This window comes from Callorhinus ursinus, unplaced genomic scaffold (assembly GCF_003265705.2).
Source record: "Callorhinus ursinus isolate GAN/ISIS: 27379988/994484 unplaced genomic scaffold, GSC_fseal_2.0 scaffold98, whole genome shotgun sequence".
In the NCBI taxonomy this organism is placed as follows: Eukaryota; Metazoa; Chordata; class Mammalia; order Carnivora; family Otariidae; genus Callorhinus; species Callorhinus ursinus.
In genome coordinates, this window is record NW_027397160.1 from 336,366 (window position 1) to 357,680 (window position 21,315).

A 21,315-nucleotide genomic window follows, 5' to 3' on the forward strand; every position below is an offset into this window, starting at 1 on the left:
GGAGGTGAGAGGCAGGGCTGGAGGACAGGACCTCTGTGTGTGGGAACCTTGACTTAGTTCACGAATATTTCTAAAAGACATGCTGCCCTTTTGAAAGGAAGATATAAAATAAACTAGAATTTTGTGCTCAGTCCCAGAAACTTGGGGATCGTGCTCTAGGACTTAGGATCCAGTTTCTTATTAGCTCCTGGTGTTAGACATGCCTTGGGGCATCCTTATAGAAAGATACATGTGGAAATGGCATTTTACTTTATCAAAATAATTCTCTTATCTCTAAAAGTGTCACTAACTTAACTAGACGTTGGCACCTCTCCTCACTGAAGTTGGTACTGTTCTTGAGGACTAGCAAGATTGGCCTCCTGCTTTGTGCTTCATTTGTCGTAAGCTGTCAGAAGGATGGCAGCTTTGCATCTAGGACGGCTCCCCCAGCCCTGGGGGGACGGGTGTTGCCTCCGGCCCAGTGACGCTTGGTGGCCACCGGGGTAGCAGCACTTGCTGAAGGCTGCCTGTTGAGGCGGTGCGACCTCTCCTCGCTGGTTTGGGTTGTCTGCGGTAGGTTCGGAGGCTTGAAGTCTCGTCTCAGTAGTTCCACCAACGGGCTGAAGTGTGAAGAAGCCTCCACCGACCCCCCGCGTGTGCCCGTGGTCTGTGCCAGGGGAAAACTGGCCTCCACTGCTCTGGGCACTCTTTCCCGCAGTGACAGGTTCTGTGTGAGTCATCATGGAAGGACGCACTGTGAAGGAGAAGGCCTCTGCCTCCCCGGGCCAACATTCCAGCGGGGAGACTAAGCCAGCCCGCAGGGCGGGCGCGCTGCCGCAAAGCTCCTTTGTCTGGAGGGGCTCTGAGGAGACAAGGCCTGAGGGAGATGGCGTCAGAGGGCGGCTCCTCCCCGAGCCCTGCTGGGCAGGTCGGGCCTCTCTCAACAGGGATGCCCAACTGACGTTCGGGGGAGACGGGCTCTTCCTGCCCAGAGGGGGCACAAGGACGTTCCCAGTGGAAGGGCCACCTGCCGGAACCCTGCTTGTTGGAGCGGCTGGGGGCCCGTCGTTGGTGGAGGCGGCGGCAGAGGTGAGCTGTGCATGCAGAGTTCGAGGCTGGCCGTGATGGGGTGCCAGGCGGAGCAGCGACGGAGCCTAGGGGCTGAGGAGACAGGAGGTGGCAGGAAGGGCCCTTAGAACTCTGAGTTGTGATGATGCTCAGAAGGGCCTGAGATGAAGATCCTTCAGTTACGGGCATCACTTTACATCAGATTCTCTTTGAATCTGCAAATCACTTGTCCCTTGGTGTGTCACGTGCCGAATGTGAGCATACGTGAGTGTGATCTGGAACGTGTATACCATAATGTTTGTAAGACACAGACAGGTGCAGCAGGGGCGCCTGGGCAACTCAGTCGGCTGGGCATCCGACTCTTGGTTTCGGCTCGAGGCATGGTCTCGGGGTCGTCATGGTTTCGGGGTCATGGGATCCAGCCCTGCCTTGGGCTATGTGCTCAGCAGGGAGTCTGCCTGAGATTCTGTCTCTCCCTCTGCCCCTCTCCCTCTCCCCCCAGAGCAGCTCTGTGTGGCAGAACTGGCAGGAACTAGGAGTCCTTGTACTTCAGTCAGTTATTCCGCCGGGGCATACACCCATTTTTCAGATGGGGATCGGATGTTAAGAGGTTCGGTTCAGTACGTTCTGGGAAAGCTGGGTAACATTTGGCTAACATTCAGGAAGCTCTTACTGTGTGTCAGGCCTGGTGGAGGCAGTTTAATCTGGCCTGCTGCTCCTGCAGCTCTGAGGAGCTCTTCCTTATGTGGCACCATCATCAGCCTCGGACTGCTCCGGACACTCCTGCCTGCCTCCCTCAGTATCCTACCCCCCAGGTCTCCTTCCGCCTGTTCCTGACCCGTAGCCGGGTCACGGCCTTCGGTGGGGAGGATGGATCCATCCGTCTCCTGCCCAGAGCCCTGCCACTTCCCCCATCTCAGAGCCCTCCCAGGGGTCTGCCGTACCCCCGTCCCTCCTCCAGCCCTGGGGCCTTGCCCCCAGCCGTCTCTGGGCTTCACCCCACGGCACCCTCACCTCCTCACCCACCGTGTGTCCTGCTGTCCCTTCTGTTTCTCTGACTCTCTGTACCCACTCCCCTCTGCCTCCTATCAGGCTGCCCTCCGAGCGAGCGAGCGAGTGAGCGAGCGGAAACCTCAGGGAGGAAGGGCTCTTGCTCTGCCTCCATCTTCGGGGCTCAGAGCGGCACGTGGCCGAGAGCGGGCGGTCATCAGGGTCTGTGCAACAGTGACTAATGTTTTCTTACTTCCTGTGCAGGTGGTAAATGGCAGAGCCCCCCAGCACCCCTCCCCTGCTCCTGCCGTACTTGGTGAATCAGTCGTCTATTTATGCCCCGTATGTCTGTGTTATCTCCAGATTTTTGTGCTTTTCTTTGTAGAGGAGAAACATTTACAAAACATTCAAAGTTGTTGTAAAACCCTGAAGTACAATATCGTAATTTAGTCTGTTGAAAACAGGGAGTCCTCAGCCTACAAGAGCGGCTGTGTCCTGCTGCCACCATTTGAACCCCTTAGGGCGACGCACAGCTGGGACATGTTCTCCTGCATGCTAACAGTTAGAGACGTAATGGTTATCACTACATTGGGACAAAAATGAGAACGTGCGGAATTCTGGGAGGTTTCGGAAAAGCAGCCAAGTAAAATGGAACATACCAGATTCAACGGTGGAGGCTTCAAGGATCGACAACCTGGAGAGAAGGTGGCTGGCACGGTGCTCGGTGGAGGAGGAAGAGAGGAAGCAAGAGAGTGTGCTGGAATTTAGGAAGCTGGGTGTCCAATCCCTGCCCAGCCTCTGAACTTGGGGGCCGTTCCCTTCAGCATCCTGCCGCAGGTTCCCCGAGGGTAAAACAAGGCCGGCCGGGTGGGTGATTTCCAAGCTTTGTTCCACTTCTGGAAGACTGTTGTATGCAGGAGTCTCAGTGTTTCAAGGGTCACTCAGTCAGCAGTTGCACAAATATTTGTCCTGGAACCTGTGTGCAGTCCTGTGTCGAAAGTAGGCAATGCCTGGTCCCTTCTCGGCTGCTAGGACCCACCAGAGGCTCGCACCTGGCACAGAGTGTCCTGTCACCTCAGCCCTGCTGAAGGAGGCGAGGTGTGGGAAGGGAGGCGCTGGGGGTGCAGTCATGGGTTCTGGCTCCAGGGGACTCCAGACGGGCCCTTCTCCATGTTCTTCGTCTTAGGGGACTAGTGTATGTTGGTTGTCAGGCATTAAATTGAGCAAGGATTGTTTTTCCAGGTGTGAAAGTCTAAAGCTCATCATAGCTGACTAAGGATAATTCCGTAGCAGGTGATATTTAATTAGCCCTCTCTTGTAACACTATAGAGTTAGAAACGGAGGTGGTAGGTTTGGGAGGTGCACCGTAGTCTGTGCCTTTGTGTGCGGGCAGCGCGTATAGATCGGCTTCTCTTCCTGTTCTGGCTGCTGACGGGATGCGCTCGTTCTCTGACTCCCCGCGAGTTGGTTTTCTGGAGAAGAGGCATTCACTCAAGGACGTGAGGTAGCTTCTTATCATCTGCGCGAGGCTGAGTGGGTCGTGATACCAGGTTCCCCTCTGCCCACGCTCCCGTCCTGACCCCGCGCCTGCGGCTCCTTCGTCTCCTTGTCTTCTCTTTCGGTGAATGGGTTCTGCCAGGCGCCCACTTTCGCAGGTTCCTCTCCGTGGAGGCAAGGCTTCGTGCAGCCTGCTTCTTACCCGAGCTCCCGCCGCACCGGGCAGGGCTTCTACCTCAGGGAGGGGGTGTCCCCACGGAGAGAAGGGGAGCCGTGCGTGCTGTGCGAGGCGCTCGCCGCTGAAGAACCGTGGACGGCACGGACCCTTGGTGCAGGGGCTCCCCGGGCTGTGGTTTCAGGGGCTCTGTGCTCGGGCCGCAGCTGACGGAGCAGTGGTTAGAGGGGTCGCGCCTGCCCCGTCCTGGCGACCGGTGAGATCAGGTAGTGGAAGTGCAGGCTCATTAGTCTCGATTGTTTTCAGAACAGGAATCTGCCCCAAATAACAGTCAGACAGAGGGATCCCCCTTGACCGGTCGTGTGCGCTGGGTTTGACGGTGTGTTGCTGTCGTAACCCCGCCTTCTTGGCGGGCTGCTTCAGACGGTTGCCGTTCTTGTTGTTGTTAATATGGCAAAACTTTATTTTCATTCAGAGTTACCGAAGCGTTTAAAGAACCTCATGTAATAAAGTCCCGGGGCAGGGGGAGCGGCAGGTGCAGTGGACTGAGGACTTGTTGCTTCAGGTAGAAGCTGGTTTGGGAGTTGCTGGAAAATCTTAATCCAGGACGATGTGGAATTCATAGGAGTGAATCATGGGACTTGAGAGCCGGGATAATTTGGGGTCATAGAGTTCAACCCAGATTTGACCATCACTGAAACCCTGTGGAAGATCAGTCCTGTCGGGTTTGGTCTGCTTTCTGGAAGTGGTGAGAGGGAGAGCCCAGTCTCAGGACTGCTGGTCCGTGTCCAGCCGCGGATGTGTGGTGCAGATCGCCGCGTGCACATCACGGTCACGTTTACCTCTCCTCACTGCTACTCTTGGGTTCTTCCTGTCTTTGCTCTTTGTGTCACATAGTAGAGGGCTTTCACCCACGAGCACATGAATGAGTGACATAGTTGATCATTTTACTATGAAGCTTCCTCTCCTTTAATTTTCTTCCTTTGACAAAACGGTGAGGGATTGATATTTCCGTAGAAAAAGCAGGTATCGCCCAAACCGGCCGGATGTGATGCGGGGGTGGGGGGTGGGGGCGGGGAGCAGAGAGCCCGTGTGGGGTGCCCCTTGTCCCGCCCAGCCCCCTAAAACTCCCCATGTGGGGCAGCCCTCCGTTGGCTCGGCAGGGTAGGTGAGGAGTGCTTGAGGAGATCAGGTGGTTCTCTCGAAAGCCCTTGCTGTAGGAAAGGGAGGTTTCTTCTGTTCGTGAACCCAGGCGTCGAGGCGGGACGTCCGCTGTGGACGGAGCGCCGCTGTGAGTGGTGGAGCCAGGAGCGGGCAGGCTGTGCGCGATGGCGTGCGAGGACCACCGGTGTTTCCTGGTCGCGCGGGTTGTGGGAGGGAGTGCTGCGGGGGGCACGTGTGATCCAGCTGTGGGCCCGGTGCTCTAGGAAGACGCACGAGGAGCTCAAAGGTGGGGGAGGTGCCGTAAGGAGGTTTTGTTTTGTGCTCAGTGGCTGCTGTGAGATGTGCCCTCTGCAAGCGGACAGTCCAGTGATTTTCACAGATGTCTGAGCTGTGCAGCCATTACCACGCCTGCATCACCCCCAGAATGTTCTGGTGTTTGTGTTGATCTTCATCCCACCTGCAGGCCCTGGCAACCACTGAGCTCTCTGTGTCTACAAATTTGCCTCTCCTAGACGTTGTGCTTACATGGAATCACGCGGTGTGGCGTCTCCTGTGTCAGGCTTCCTTCATTCCACAAGGGCTTTGGGGTTCGCCCGTGTTGGGGGATGGCTCCGTGGCTTGTTCGGTTAGTTGCCGCCGAGTACTGCACCGCACGGGTGCGGCACATCTGTTTTATCCCTTCACTGGGGCTGGGCGTTTGGAGTGTTTGTGAATAACGCTGCTCTGAACATTGGCAAACCAGCTTTGTGTGTGCATGTGCTTGTGTGGGTGTGGGCTGTGCAGTGGGGTTTCGGATAAAAGCACTTCATTGTTGTTGATCATGGTGGTAAAAACCGCCTGTTAGACTTGAGGTGGTTTGCTCATTAGGGTCTCTGTGAAGTGCACTGAGCTTCTTGAATCGTGTGAACCTTTTGCTTCCAGGATGAAGCGTCCTGGGCATAGTGCCGCACTGGCTACTAGGGTGCGATGACGGCCCCGTGTGTGGTGTCCACTGATAGGGCCCCACCGGTGAACTCCTTCCCAACATTTGATCTCTTCTCTCTCCATCCGAGGAGGAGATCAGAGCTGCTGTTCAGCCTACAGAACTCCGTGTGCCAAGTGCTTTGACCCTGCAGTTGCACTTCTAGGGGTCTAGCTTGAGGGGACACCCCCAGCCCTAGGGAGATAACCTAATTATCCATGCACGTGTGTTGACCGTCCGCAGAGTGCTGTGTGGAGGACAGTCTCTGTGAACTGATTCAAGGTGATTTCCAGAACATGCCGAAGGCGAGGGGGACACAGCGCCAAAGAGCGTCTAGTGCGCTGTCCTCCACCACACGTTCGTGCCCAAGGCACGTGGGGCAGGACAAGCCAGAGCCGAAGGCGGTGCCACCAAGGTGGGGGGGTGGGTAGGAAGGAAGGGGGGTAGACTCAGCTGCAGGTGTGCGGACACGGGACGTGTCAGTTTAGCCCAACTCTTGGAACCGCAGGCCCCAGAATGAAATAAGCTAACTTCAGCCAGGATGTGGGGGGACTGAGCGTGACTACAAACAGAAACAAGCCCCCCTGTAGGACAAACAGTGATGGAGCCACAGAAGAGGGGGTGGGAAGAAAGTGTTAGCCTGGTTCTGGAAAGCCATAGGTTCTGTGGGGCTGGAGTCCGGTGGTGCCTTGGTTTCTCACAGGGGTCAGGTCAGCAGTGTGAGCTCACAGGACAGAGCAGACAGTGAATCTGTGCTCGGTTCCCGGAGCCAGGAGGAAGGCTGAAGGGCCCGGTGCTGCTGGGCTGGGACCCGGTCACCATGTAAACCCATGGTGTCTAACACGTGCACACAGGGGTGGGCAGGGACGGAGACACAGAGATACACGTGAATGCACGTGTCCTAGCTCTGCCCCCCGGCAAGGCCCAGCAATGTGAGTGTGCCCAGGCACCCTTCTCCAGTAGGAACACACAGCGCTCCTTGAAGGAGGGCGGCTGGCGGTGCGCAAAGAAGGACGTGCTCCGAAAGGGCGGGGCGTGTCCAGGGGGCGCGGGGGCCGCCCTGGAGGAGCACAGAGGGCCACAGCTGAGTCCGGCTGAGCGGGGAAATACGTGATGATAGTATCCGTTTATAATCCCCAGACTAGAATGACGACCCGCCAGTCCATACTGATACGAACAAATGGTTGAATAAATAAGTCAATACTTGGGGGGCGGAGGGGCAGCTCTTCTCGACAGAAGAGTCTGACCTAACCAGTGTGGAAAGGAGGAGGCAGTGGAGCATCAGCGTGAGGCAGGCGACACAGCAGCGCTTCGGGTGGGGCTCGGGCACGGGGGCCCAGCTGCACGGGTGAAAGTTTGAGGAGTAACAGGATATTGGCCTAGACTCAAAGTATCTCTTCCCCAACTTATTTATTTATTAAAAAAGGAAAAATGGTAACTTTAGAGCGGAGAAAGCCAGCAGACACCACCTTCCCTGGGTGACGCAAGTTACCATGTCCTGTGATAAGACCGGTCACCTCCACCTACCCCGGATCGCGCGTGGGCACATCACGTCTCTCGCATTCCTGCCCCAGATGCACAGTCACGGCGCTGTCTCTGGGGGACAGTAGACAGACTCAGCACGACACCTGACCTGCGCTCCTTGAGCGCCCAGGTGCCCAAGGACAAGCTTCTGGAGGGACGCGATGGCGAAACGCAGCACGGCTTCTGGATGGGGTCCTGGCGGGGGGGGTCTTAGTAGGAAAACTGGTGAATGCAGATACAGCTTGTGTATTGTGCTTGAGTTGATTTCCTAATTTTGTAATTTATCAGCGATTCTGTAGGATGAGGAGAGGCTGGGTGCAGGATATAGGGGAGCTCTCTACTGTTTTCAACTTTCCTGTAAGTCTGTCATTTCAAAATAGGAAGCTGAAGAAGAAAGCCCATGATGGAACGTGACAGGACACTGTAGAGCTCAGGGGGAGGATGGGGTCCTCCCATCTGTCCCTGCTGCCGTCGACGATTCAGAATTGTGTTGGGTGAGAAATCCTCTCCTGCCTTCCTACTGGGAACTCTGGTGCCCTCGCTCCCCGTGCGGAGCATTCTGGAGCTATGGGGTGGGGGCCTTGGGATTGCCGGGCTCCAGTGGGAGGAGGCAGTTGGGGCCCCAGCTGATGGGGATGCCAGAGGCCCTTATCGGGGACCTGTCACATGGCTGCAGGTATTCTCCTAGGTTGACCTTGGTCTTTGATTTTATTATTTTTTTTTCCCCAAAGACAGATTTTAAATGTTTATATATTAAACTTAATTGGACTTTTCCTTTATGACTTGGGTTTTGAGTCCCATCTGAGAACATTTTCCTGCCTTAGGAGTCTTTCCTCTTTCATTTCTTCTGCCAGTTTTATGGTCTGTTTTCCACACTTAGCTTATTAATCTGTGTGAAATTTGCTTTTATACAGTTTGAAGTGGGATCTGATCTTTCTCCCGGTGGCCAGCCGGCTGCCCACCGATCGCTGAGAGGTCTGCCCTGTGCGCAGGGATGAGAACCGCCGCCATTGCCCCATGGAGCGGTTTCCGGGTCGCGGGTTCCTGCTGTACAGGAAGGCTCTCGGGCTCGCGGGCTCACGGGCTGCCTCTGTGCAGTTTGTCACTGCGTCTCGTGTTTTCTAGATAGAGGGTGAAATTTTGCAAATAATGCTCTTTCCTGCTAATCTTGGTACTTGCCCTGCATTCGCTGGCTGGGTGTCTGGTGCCACCCCACACGCCCTGTTCACATGGTGGCCGTGGGCCGAGGTGCTCCTCTTGCTCCGGCTTCAGCACCAGGCATGGTGCTGAGCAAAGGCGTTTCGTACAGACCCTTTTATCCAGTGAAGCAAGTTGCTGAGAGGCTTTTAAATAAACCTCATCATGACTAGCAGTAGAATTTTGTATGCTTTTTCTGCATCTGTTGAGATGGTTGTATGGGTTTTCCTCTCCAATTTGTTAATGCAGTAAATTTCATTAAAAGATTTCCTGATGTTCAGCATTTTTTCCTTCTTTACTTCCAACACGTTGAAAATTAAATTTGCTATTTATCTTAATACCTTTTCCTTTTTCAAAATAAGCCCTTCCCCTCTCCCCTCACCACCCCCCCATTGTTTTACTTCTGTGGAGCATAGTTTATATACTGTAAGGCGCATAGCGCCGTGCTGGTAAATTTTTAACGGCCGGTGTTTTTGGAGGGAGGGGGGTGGAAAGAGCCCTGATGTGTAGCATTTGCCAATTTCTGTGGCATAAATATTTTCACCATTGTTTGTTTCACGCTACCGATGAGCTGTCAGCTGGTTCACAGAATTTCGGAAAGTCCTCTCTCCTGAGCCGGTAGGAGCTGGTGTGTAGCCTGGTGACCGTCTCTGAGGCCCACCCTGAGGCTCCTCATGCCCGTCCAGGTCAGCACTCCTGCCTCCCTCCAGTAGCTGCTGGTCTGACCTTGGTCACCATCCTGTGTCCTTGCTCCTTCTTGTTTCCTATTCTCTGCATTTGCAGCTCTGTATTTTCCCCTCAGAACTAGCTAGTAAAATGTAGGGCTTATAGTGACTTCTGTTGGAAAACTGAGCATCTGACCTATCATTATTACTACTGTAGCACTAACTTTATTGGAAAGACAAGGTAGGTTCCACGATAATAAATGTCGTCTAATCTGAGGGTTTGCTAGCATCTTGTGTTCATGTAGCTTTTTATCTTCCCTTGTGTAAATTGAACCTCTTTTCAGTTATCCGTGCAATCATTTGACAAGTATTTCTTGAGCACCTATTATGTGTCAGCCACTTGGGATGCCAGAGTTAAGGCAGTGAACAGAATAACCTGTCTCTTTTCTCATGGAGCAGAGGTTCTGATATCCCTTTAAGCTGCATGTTTTTCTGGTTTGCCTGGCCTTGCCAGTCTTCTTCTTACTCAGACATCTGCTTGTCTTTGCCCCTGGTATTACTTAAATCAACCTGCAGTTAATCCAGTTTCTTCCACGGCTTAATTTCAAAATTCCCTGCTTCAATATTAGTTGATGTTTAGTTTTATTACTTATATAATTATTTCTGCTTTTACTAAATTCTCATGATGAAAAGACAAAGGAATTGGATCTGGTGGTTTTACGTTAGGAAAGGTTCATTTTTTCAAGGGTTGTGATGGTAGAGTGCTTGGAAGAATGAATGAAGTGACACTATGTGGTTGGTGGACTGTCGTCTGAGGAGGAGCCGTGGGTGAGCTCGTCATCATCATCATCATCTTCTGCAGCCCTCTGGATGCCAGCAGGCTGATTCCCTACCAGCATGGTCTCTGTCTGGCTCCCAAAGGCATCAGGGTATATGTAGGGCTGTGCTTCTGGTAGCTTGGCAGCTCCGAGGGATGGGAGCCTGGCTCCCAAGGACCATACGGCACTGTTGTGCATTTGCTCCCCACTCTGAGGTCAGGTGGGGTAGAGGAGATCAGGATGCAAGTCCCCATTCTCCAGGGGGCCTCAGCCCAGGGAGACTGATGGGTTTGCCTGGGGAAAAGATCGAGAGACCACCCCCCACCCCTACCCCCCGCCGTGAGCTTAGCTGTTATGGCGGGTAGGGAGGCTGGATGCAGGCCAGTGGACCTCAGAAACCCATTCGCCCATTTTAATAAGAGAAAGTAGTTCTGTTTTACTTATTCAGACAATTTAAAAGCCCTTAAAGATCAACTTTTCTCATTCCTTGGGGAGGTATTGAGACACAGAGTGTGAAAAGCACAGTCTGGATGGGTGTTGGCTCCTGGCCCCCCCGAACATCCTGTCTGCAGAGAAGAACCTTTGACCTGCAGGGCCCATTGGTGTAGAAGGTGTCGCCTGGCCCAGCTGAGATCCAGAGCCAAAAACATATTCCCTTTCCTTGCCCTGGTCTTGCACGACACCCCTCCTTACCAGCCGGGGATGTCTGTCGAGGATGGAGGCAACCTCCGAAGCCCATCCTTTGTTTATCAGCTTACTTCGGCCTCTTGGAAGTGACCAACTGAGCTGACCCACCACCCCCCACACTCTTTCTACCATATTGCGGCCGGCTGCCAAGACGGATCAGAAAGATGGACATCAAAGAAAAGCATTTTCGTGGAAGTGAATATTATCTTTTTTTCCAGTATAGTTGCACCTTGGAATCTAATCTTTGAAAATAATAATTATGATGGGGCGCCTGGGTGGCTCAGTTGGTTAAGCGACTGCCTTCGGCTCAGGTCATGATCCTGGAGTCCCGGGATCGAGTCCCGCATCGGGCTCCCTGCTCAGCAGGGAGTCTGCTTCTCCCTCTGACCCTCTTCCCTCTCGTGTTCTCTGTCTCCCATTCTCTCTCTCTCAAATAAATAAATAAAAATCTTTAAAAAAAAAAGAAAATAATAATTATGGGGACTAAGTCTTAGTATGATGGTTGAACCCTTTATAGATAACCTTTAATTCTTGGAATCAGAATTCAAGAGCCCTCATCAAAAGTAATTTTTCCATTGTTGTGCACATGTTGGATTTTAAAAAATGGGTACATCTTATTTATCTGTACTTAAATTTATAAGCCAGACCGATACATTGATAATAATGTCATGGAAAAGCAAAATATTTTTCTATAAGTATTAAATTAATCATCAAATTGGGGTTGTACAAAAACACAGCAGGTGAGATGGAGGAAATCACAGAAGCTCTGAATAGCTTAAATCTAACTTTACCTGAATAATTACTTAAAAAATTGTTTTAATAAATAGAGCCTCTCAAGTCTATACAATATGAGTAATAATTCATCATCATACATTTTTGTATTTTTTACTTCTCTTTCTTGAAGGTAGATCTGAGGTCCTAGAGATGTCAAAACTAGCATGATGTTTAGTTTTCTGTTCTTTTTTTCTTTTTAAGATTTTATTTATTTATTTGAGAGGGAGAGAGAGCACACAAGCAGGGGGAGCAGCAGAGGGAGAAGCAGGCTCCCGGCTGAGCCGGGAGCCTGATGTGGGACTCGATCCCAGGACCCTGAGATCATGACCTGAGTTGAAGGCAGATGCTTAACCGACTGAGCCACCCAGCAGCCCCATCATGTTTAGCCAAGGAAGTCTTTATCTGTTTTCAGAGCCAACCGGGTAATCTGTTACTAGGCTATTGAAATCTTTTGATGAGTCCCATATCTTCCTTGCATTCCACCCCCGCCCCCAATATTTACACAGTAAACAATGAAAACCAGGAAGCCCGGGCTCTGAGATAAGCAGAGGCTCCAGGGGAAGGAGGAAGGAAGCAGCACGGCTCCTGCCATGACGTGGGGGCCACACAGTCACCTTCACGTGGCTCGGGCCACAGAGGAACCGGGGGTGACCATGGCCGGGGGCGCTGGGGTGCTGAGCAATTGGCATGCTGTGCCAGGTGGCTCCAGGTCCCAGGAAGGTCCCGGGCAGCTGCAGGCCAGATGCACCAGCTGTGGCTGCCTGCTTACGCTCCCCTTAGCGGGTCTCCCTGGCCATCGGCAGAGAGAAGCGGGCATTCTGTGGGCGCTTAGCCCTCAGAGCCACACCGCTGCTGTTCTGACCCGGGGGTGTCTTCTTGCTGCTGCTTGCATTTTATTCTGTGGTTCTGGACCTAGTCCTGTGTGGCGAGGGTCCAGGTGGTTGTGATCTGTCATTTTGTGTCCGCAGTAGTGTCTGAGAAGACCTCCCTGTCTCCTGGCCTGGCCTCAGCCTCCTGCACTGTCTTCTCTTGGGAAGAGGCCCTTGTACGTGGGGCCTGGAGGAGGCCAGGCAGCAGCCTCTGGGGGGTATGGCAGATGGGTCTGCTGCAGCCCCAGGAATCTCTGGCAGGGTGTCGAGGTCCTGGACGTGGATGCTGCCAGTCAGGGCCTTCTGGGTTTTTATCTTTTTTTTTTTTTTTGAGTAGGCTCCATGGCCAGCATGGACCCCAACATGGGGCTCAATCTCACGACCCTGAGATCAAGACCTGAGCGGAGATCAAGAGTCAGACGCTCCACCGACTGAGCCACCCAGGTGCCCCAGCCTTCTGGATTCTTAAATGACAGGCCAGAACTTAATTATTCTTGTCTTCCTGGCTGTAACTCTGGGCATGAATCTCTTATCTGCCCTGAGAAGTATCTTTGGTTTTGGCTCCCCGTCCCTGAACAGCCGTCACACGCTGGGTGCAGAGAAAATGTTTGATAAAATCAAGTTAAATAACTTGCTTTATTTATGGCACTTCATTTTTGCTGGTGATCTGTTGGTCCTCACCACTCATGACTCACCTCATTTGTTGTGTGGCTGTGCGTGATTGTAGCCTGTTGGATTCACAGAACTTTAAGAGGTGGTTTCTCGATTTTGATGTACGTACAATGTGCTCTTTCATAAGATGGGTTTCTGGTGATGTTGTGTTTATAAATGGAGGCTCTTTTGAGAAGTAAAATATATTGAATTAGTCAGAAACATTTTTTATAACTCCCCGAGTAGCCGGATTTGAAGCGCAGCGTTCAGAATGTATTTTGAGCCTCGTTAAGGACCCATGAGATCAGCTTCCGTCAGGCGGCTTGTCCTGACTTCTGCTGTGGGCAGAGCGCAGGTGCTGTGAGCCCATTTTGGACCCAGTGTTAGTTTGTTGTCTGAAGTTACCTTTACGTTGGGAATCCTGAAGTAAAGTTCTGGAAAGTTTTGATTAATTCCCCAGGATGTTTTTGAGTTGTGGGTTTGGTGAAAAGTGTATTTCTCGTGTTTTGCGGCTGGTGTGGTCACCGGGGGGGGGACGTGGTCTCTACACAGGGAAGCAGCATCCGAGGGCTTGTATCCGGCTGTGTCTCAGCTCCACACCTGCCGGTTCTCTGCACCCTTGTGTCCACGTGAACCCCGGGGCCCTCAGGACCTTGTCCTGGGGGGCTCTCCGTTCACACAGCTCTTCTCACCTCTTGCCAGCCAGTTTTCTGAGTGCCCCCGGCATGCGGGCCTCTGTGACAGGCACCGAGCGAACCAGGCAGGGAGGTGTGTGCTCGCGCAGACCTGTATGTCTCAAGCTGTCCTGCGCAGAAAGGTGATCCAAGAACAGACTGAGCTGGGGCCTCGGCGTGGGGGATGGCAGGCTGTTGGCCTTCATGCTGGGGCCTCCCAGCTTGGATGCCTGTCCCCACTGTCATGACCTTCTTCACTGTTCTGCTTGGCTTTTGGCCTCTCTGTCCTTCTGGAATGGCTCGTCCGAGTCGCTAGTGACCTGTCTTTGTCAAGGTCGGTGGCCACTGTCCTGCTTAGGCCCTCAGCAGCGTCTGACAGCTGCCTGAGCTGCCCGATTCCCCAGCCCCTGCCTGCCCTCGGCCCGAGGGCCACGCTCCCCGCCTGCCCCGGGTGCCGATGCCTCCCTAGCCTGTGTATCTTGTGCCACCCTCCAGAAGTGGTACAGGGCGCATCCCCCATCATTCCCGTCCCTCCCACAGGGGTGGGGGTCATTCTCCTTCCTTTGTCCCCGCCTTGCTCACTGTCCAGCTCCTCAAGGTCTGTTCCTGTCTCCTTTGGCTCTCCTGGGTGTAGACTTGCTCCTATGCAGTCCACCCTCATGGGGTCACTGCAGTCCCCCTTCTAGGGGCACATCCCAGCAGCTGACCCTGTCTTGACCCCTTCCAGTGACTTCCCCTCACCATGGGGAAAGTAAGTTCCCTTAGGAAAAAGTTCACAGGCCTTTTCCCTTGCTGCTGTCCCTCCATTTTCCCTGACCCGGATCTGCACAAGTGGAGTCCCCCGCCCCAGGTCCTGTGTGTCTGTTGTGCCTCCTGTGGGGACAGTCATCCCCCAGGTGTTTATAAGGCTGCCGCCCGCCTGCCGTCCTGCCCTCAGCTCACATGGCGTCTCCCTGGCGAGGCTGTCCCCCTCTGCCCCCCCCGCCCCATGCTGTTCTTGTCCACGTCACCCTGCTTGATGAGCACTTGAAGTCGCCCTGTTCGCTGCCTGGTGTGCATGTGGTCTCTCCCTCTGCCCTGCAACATGAGCTCATGGTCGCTGCTGTGGGTCCAGGTCTCTAGTAGGCCTGGTCGTAGTCCCTGTGCCCAGGCAGAGTCCTTGGCCTGCGTTTGGGTCAGGTTGGTGTGGCAGCATGGAGCAGAGAACCTGGCTGGTGTGGCTTTCAGCTCCTGGGCCCCTCGTACCAAGAAGTGCGCAGTCTGGAAACCGTGCTTTCTGGGCCTTTGTGTCTCTTCCGTCTGCTCTTTCATCCTCGTGCTTAGCGGTGACTTCTGACTGCAGCCTGATGTCCCAGCAGGAAGGAGGGGAAGCAGGAAGGGGCGGTGTCTCTATCGGGAAGGCATTTCAGGAAACCCCCAGTCTCCATCTCGTTGTCCGCAAGAGTGCTGCACGCCGCCTCTGGTCACTAGGGTCCGCAGCAGCGTCTGTGCATACCAAAATCGGGCTCTGTGAGGAGGAGTAAGAGGGACAGTGGGCAGTGCCCCACAGCCCTGTCTGTAGGAGTCCCAGTACCTGACCGTCAGAGGCTTCAGTGCTGCGGGGTTCTGCACTTAGTTCCATTTCTTACCTCTCTAGTTCTGGACCAGTTGGGAGAGTCCCCCACACCAGAGACGGGTGAGTGGGGAGTCGATGTTGGAGAATGGGGCTGTCTGTGGCCAGGTGGCCTTGTTAGTCTTTTACGCCAAACTGGAATGACTGACCTACCTGGTGATGAGAATGGCTGGGGATGGGTGCGGGGTGCCCCGGGTAGGGATGGGCCCCTTCTGCGCAGTGAGTGGCCTAAGTGCATGGCTGCTGTGGGTGGGCCCAGCCTAGCTGTGCGGGCCTGCGCCAGTAACCATGCCCCCCTCCGCGGAGAGGGGCCACTGGGTTCTCTGCAAGAGCGTGGGCCCCCTAACCGCCACATGGTTTTTGCTGTGGTGTCTGTGGAAGGAGTCTGGAGGAAGGGCCGTCTTGGGCCAGGCCACCACCCAGCCGTGCGCCCCGGGGATGGCAGCTGCAGCCCCTTCCTCACAGCCCCCAGGAGGGAGGGAAGGGGCAGGTGCTCCTGCTTCTGTCTTCACCCACTTCTTTGCAGTCTTCTGGCATAGTGTCTGAGGTCGACTCCTGTACAGAACCCCCAAGGGCACATCCAGAACAGCTCATGGGAGCCAAGGGAGCCTGGGGAGCCTGTCCGGGGCTTGGGAGGGACCTTCCCCACATGTTAAGTGTGGCCCACACCGCTGCCTCTTCAAGTTCAGCTGCTCCCTGCCTGCCCTGTGTTTTTGGCAGGGATTGGACGTGGGCATGGATTTGCCTCCTCAGCAGTGGCTGCAGGTCAGGAAGAACAGGGGGTGGGCCCCTCCGGTTCCTTACAGACTCTTTTCCACTGGGAGGTGGTCCCAGTGCCGTCTCTTGGTTAATTGGGAACCAGAGTGAAGCTCTGCTGGAAGAGTTAAGGTGAGCTTGCGAGCTTTGCTGGGAGTCTGGTAGGCAGACGTGGGCAGACAGGCGCCGGTGGGCCAGTGGCTGGTCATTGAGTCTTACTCTGAGCCAGGGTGGCCCGGGGGCAGGGGCATGAGGTCAGAGCTGTGGTCTGGAAGGCTCTCCATGGTGCTGGCAGAACAGGTGTGGGTGGGGTGGCGAGGCCCCGTCCTGGCCAGATGTGAAGGGTTGGGGCAGGCAGAGGCCTGAGGCGCCTGCCGCAGCGCGGAACAGGGGCCCGCTTTGTGGGGACGGAGGTGGTGGGAGGGCGCCGCGGCCGCTGGGGTCTGGGCGCCCTGACTTTGACAGGCAGGCAGTTGGGTGGAGCCGCCTGGCCCTGCTTTTCCATCTCCAGTTCCCTGCGGGCCCTGGGCCCCAGGCCTGCCAGGTAGGGCATCACACCGCCCTCTCCAGCTGCTGCCCCACAGGTGTTCCCGAACATCTGGAACCAACCTCCTTATTTTCGTCCATTTCCCACCCTTTCCTCTTCACGGTGAACGTCGCCGGAAACCGGGCCGCTTCTCCTGGTGGTCACCTGGAGTCCCCAGCACGCCTTGGGCCTGCTGTCCCCTTAAATCCTCCACCCAGGATGTGCGCTTCTCCATGTCCCCCCCGCCCCCCAGCCCAGTGGCCCACAGGCCACCACCGTCTCTCCTCTGCCCCCAACAGAAGCCTCCTGACTGGGCCCTCAATTTCCCCTCATGCTCCCAGCACCCTTCCTGCAGCTGCCGGAGCTCACTCCCTTCCCGGCTTCCCTGCCTGCGCGGACAGTCCCCTCGTGGCTGACCCTCGGGGCTGCAGTAAAACTGTAACTCACTCCTTACCCCCCAGCACCTGGCTTGGCCCCGCTGCCCCCGGCCTCCACCCGCCCCCGACCGCACTGCTCTGGGTGCTCCGGGCCCCCGGCCCCCTCCCCCCGAGTGCGGCCCCCTCCCCCCACCGCACTCCCCCGGGCGCCCACGGCCCCCCCCCCCCCCGACCTGCCCCATCTGTGGAGGGTCCCATCGTTCTCAGGTGAGATGCCGCGGAGGGAAGTCCTTATTTTTCTGGCCTTTGGAACCAGGCTGTTGGGTTTCGGCCGCGTCCCAATCCCACCTCTCACTGTGTGACCTTGACATGTTATTTGACCTTCTGGCCTTGGTTTCCCAGTCTGCAAACTGGGGATACTAATACCTCCCTCGTGACTGTGAGGATGGAGTGATTGTGTGAACCGTTTTCAACAGTGTCTGTGGACACTAGCAGCAGCTGGGTGAGCACCGCCCCGGGTCCCTGGCCAAGCTCCCCAGCAAGGGCAGGTGTGCGGCAAGTCAGGAGCTGCGCACCTTCTCCTTGAGCCTCAGGGACACAGCCGGGTTATTCTTGGTGTTTTAGGCCCGACTGGGTATCTTCCCTGCGGGGCAGAAAGGACTGATCCCCAATATAGGGACATTTTCCCCCCACAAAACATGAACCTGAGTTGTGTCACCAGCAGGCAGGTAGAGCTGGAAATGGAGATAAAATCTGATAGATGCCTGGGATTGGAATGAAACCTTGGCTCATCTGATAGGAATTTCAATGTCGGCTGTTAGGGGTTGTTAATTCAACATTACTGTGAGAGAGAAGGGGTAGGATTGGTGACCTTTCGTGTAATTTCCTATGGGAGCGCAATCCTTCCATTATTCTTTATGTCAAAGAAAGCTATAATTGGCCATCCTTTAATGCATAGAGTAAAACCTGTTAAATTAGGATTTTTCTTTAGATTGCTCCTTAAGCCTTAAAAAAAATAATTTGCCATTTGTGTTCAATGCAAGTCAGTACTGTATCACTTTATATAAATCGAAGCTTAATCACTAAACACAGTGTGCACTCCAGAACATGCAGTGTTTGTTCACACATGCTGTTCTTGCTCTGGGTGTTTCTGGAATGCTCTCTGAGGCTGGCATGTCTTTGGTTCTGAAGGCCCCGTAGCCTGCTCAGTAATGGAGTGTCCGTGTGAGACCGTGAAGCAGAGGGTGTGTGTGTGTGTTGATGGTTGGATTAGATTAACTTCCAGAAACTACTTTAGGCTTTGTCCCAGGTACTGTCTAAAAATATTGATAGGAAAGATTTCAAATGTGGTTATAAAGATAAAAACATTAAAAAGTGTGACTATGACTCAGGTGAATGTAATGTAACTCCAAACCTTGTGTTCAAGATTTAAAAGATATGTATTAAAAGTCACCTTTAAGCTGTAGAAATTATTCAACATATATAGAAATAAAGCAGCATTTGAAGATGTGAGGTTCTATACTGCTCTTAGGCATTAGGTTAACAGTGGTACTGTGGAGTTCTTGCCTGCGTGGGGTGTGGAGGGCAGCAGAGTGCACACGCTGGATGTGGGGATGGTCTGCTGTCGTCATGCTGGCCCCCGTCACTTACTGTCCCCAAGTCAGATGCAGCCACCCGCTCCCAAGAGAGCTGCGGCTGGTGCCGGGCCTGGTCACGACCCATCACCCACAATTCGGAGAAACACTTGGCATACTACCCAGTCGTTTTTTGACTTTATAAATTTAAGGAATCAAAGTAAAGGCAACATATCTTTTAATTCCCAAGGTAGAGCTGCAGGTACCCGAAGTTCCTGAACCCCATCTTGAACTCAGTAGGATGTCATCAGCTTCTTTAAGTCTGCTGTGGAATCGCAGGAGGTGTGACCTTGGTGTGTCCACACCCTGCAAAGCAGTCACGGTGGGATTCTCTCTTTTCTAGATCCATTTCTACGAGCGAAGTGAAGGAGTGGAGGCTGGTGAGCCCTGGCGCTCTGTGTCCACGCTGGGCAGTGCTGGCCACGCCGGACGGGCGCCCTACCCGAGCACCAGCCGCAGGTTGAGCGGGATGAGCAGGGCCAGCAGGGCGGGCGGGCTGGGCGCCGGGCGCGGGGCGCGGGCTGCAGCCTTGAGCTCAATGCCCGGCAGGGGCTGGCCTGCCGACGAGTTGCCGTCCCGGGTCGGGGCCGGGGCCGGGGCCGGGGCCGGGGCCGGGGCTGGGGTCGGGGTGGGCGCGGTGTCCGTGGGCTCCATGCGGGTGTGCGCAGACAGGAGCAGAGTCACCAGCAGCAGCAGGAGTAGCGTGGGCGCGTGCTGGGTCGCCATACTCGAGCGCTCGGGGCGCGTCTCCTTGTCGGTGCTGGTTGCCGCCTGGCAGATCTACTCTGCGCGGTCCTCTCAGGGTCCTGTCCCGTGAGGTCTGGTCCGCTGCTGGCGGTTAACGGTCGGCTCCCGGGATCCCGCCCCGCGCGCCATCACGCCCGCGCGCCGCCGAACCTGCCCAGCGCGCACCGCCGCGCGGGGCCTGGTGCGCCCGTGCGCCCTCCGCGCGGTGCCCCGTACGCTCGGCCCCAGGCGGCGCCTAGCCCGGCCACAGAGCTGCTAAGCAGGGGCTCCGGGCACGCCGGTGGCATGTTACCACCATTCTGCAAACCCCTGGGTTCAGGGGTTTCCGGGGACTTCGGAAACCTTACCTCCTGCAGTATGCACATGGAGCTTTTGTGTTAAAAACCATGAGATTATGGTATCTTTTTCTTAAATATGCCTGTGTTGTAGCTAAAACATTTTTTTTTGTTGTTTTTTTTGTTAATGCTTCTCCAGAGTTTTACTCATGTACAACATTTACTTCCTGGACTGCAGTTTGAAAGGATAACTTATTTCTCAAGTAAACCAGGGACCCTTTTGATTTTGGAAGTTATGAACTCAGCCATCTTCAGAGATGTAAAATTTTCTCCCCAAGCAGAACTCTTGTGAACATTTCCAAATTCTATATACTTAATATATAGACATTTGAATTTTTAAATTTTATTTGTTTTATTTATCCTTTTTAATAACTTTCCACCCAATGTGGGGCTCGAGCTCATGACCCCAAGATCAAGAGTCACATGCTCGACCAACTGAGCCAGCAGGCGCCCCCAGACCTCTGAGTGTTTTGAATGCCCTTGTGAACCAGAGTCTTTGCTGATTGTTGTGCAGGAGGAACCACTGGAAACACTGTGGGGAGGGTCCTCGCAGCCCGTGTAGGCTTTGCTAGACCTGGCTTATTTATTTCTAAGCACACACTGAGCATGCTTTTTGCTTATTTCTATTCTAAAGAATTGCTAGTATATCTTCCTTACTTGGATTTGGCCTCTACATGCAATCAATGCAAGGGTTTAAAATAATTCTATGTATTTTTAAATTATAAAAGTATGCATATCTTTGGAAATAAGTATGTAAGCACTTTAAAGTGAAAGGTTTAGGCTTCCTCCCCCATCCCAGTCACTACAGGTAGCCCCTTCCATAAGACCACTCGGTCAGTAGCCAGGGGAAGTCCATTTCCTTAGAACAAATTTGGTGCTGTATCAGAAGTAGGAAGATGGATATAGGGTGGTTAAAAGCTAGATTAAACTAGCTTCTTTCATAAGTATATTTTTCAAATGTGTAACTAACTATGCTTCATAAAAGAGCATATGAAAAATAAAAAGCGAGGGCTCCTTTCTAGGGTCGGGCAGGATGTGCCCAGGGTGGGCCTGGAGCACCAGGTCGAGCCAGAAAGGAAGGAGGTGCTCAAAAGCAGTACACAGCTCCCACCCTGATGGGCATCAGAGGGACACAGAAGCCACCTGAAGGGGCTCCCGGTGGTCAGAGCCGGACCAGTCCCTGCAACAGAGTGAAGTCCTGTTGGATTATAGCCACAGTATAAAATAAATATCCACGAGTCCATTCGGACATCCATAAATGAGTCACTCATGCGCTGACACGGAAACGGTACTTATCTCCTCCTCCGAAGGAGAATCCCAGTGTCTGCACAGCCGCTCCGTCCTCGGGGAGCACAGCGCACCTCCCCACTCCTTAGGTGTGGGCTGAGCGTGGCGACTCCCTTCCCCAGGGGACAGAGCAGGAAAGGGAAGGAGCCACGTGGGGTGGGGACACCGGGGAGACACACCTCTGCCGGGTGACCACGGCCAACATGAGCAGTGACAAGTCATGTTGACGGCAGGCACCTGGGCCGGATGGGATGAGACGGACACCTCCCTGTGTGGTCTTCCCCCCGACAACCCCTGACCCCAGTCCACTCATGAGAAACCACATCATGCTAATCCCAACGAGGGGCA

The 21,315-nt window shown here is 54.2% G+C and overlaps 1 protein-coding gene across 10 annotated transcripts in view; it reads left to right on the forward strand.

The window, feature by feature from the left end:
• Window positions 1-2,882: 2,882 nt before the first annotated feature.
• ADARB1 (adenosine deaminase RNA specific B1) overlaps window positions 2,883-21,315 on the forward strand; it is a 147,337-nt gene continuing 128,904 nt past the window's right edge. For 6 of the 10 annotated variants that reach the window (XM_073888898.1, XM_073888903.1, XM_025863485.2 and 3 more), the window contains exon 1: window positions 15,141-15,368. The gene's annotated coding sequence lies outside the window, so the exon portion shown is untranslated. Of the gene's footprint in view, window positions 2,905-7,744; window positions 7,853-15,140; window positions 15,369-18,944; window positions 19,058-21,315 lie in introns of those variants that run through there. The other 4 variants (XM_073888902.1, XM_073888897.1, XM_073888896.1 and 1 more) reach the window with 4 other exon arrangements.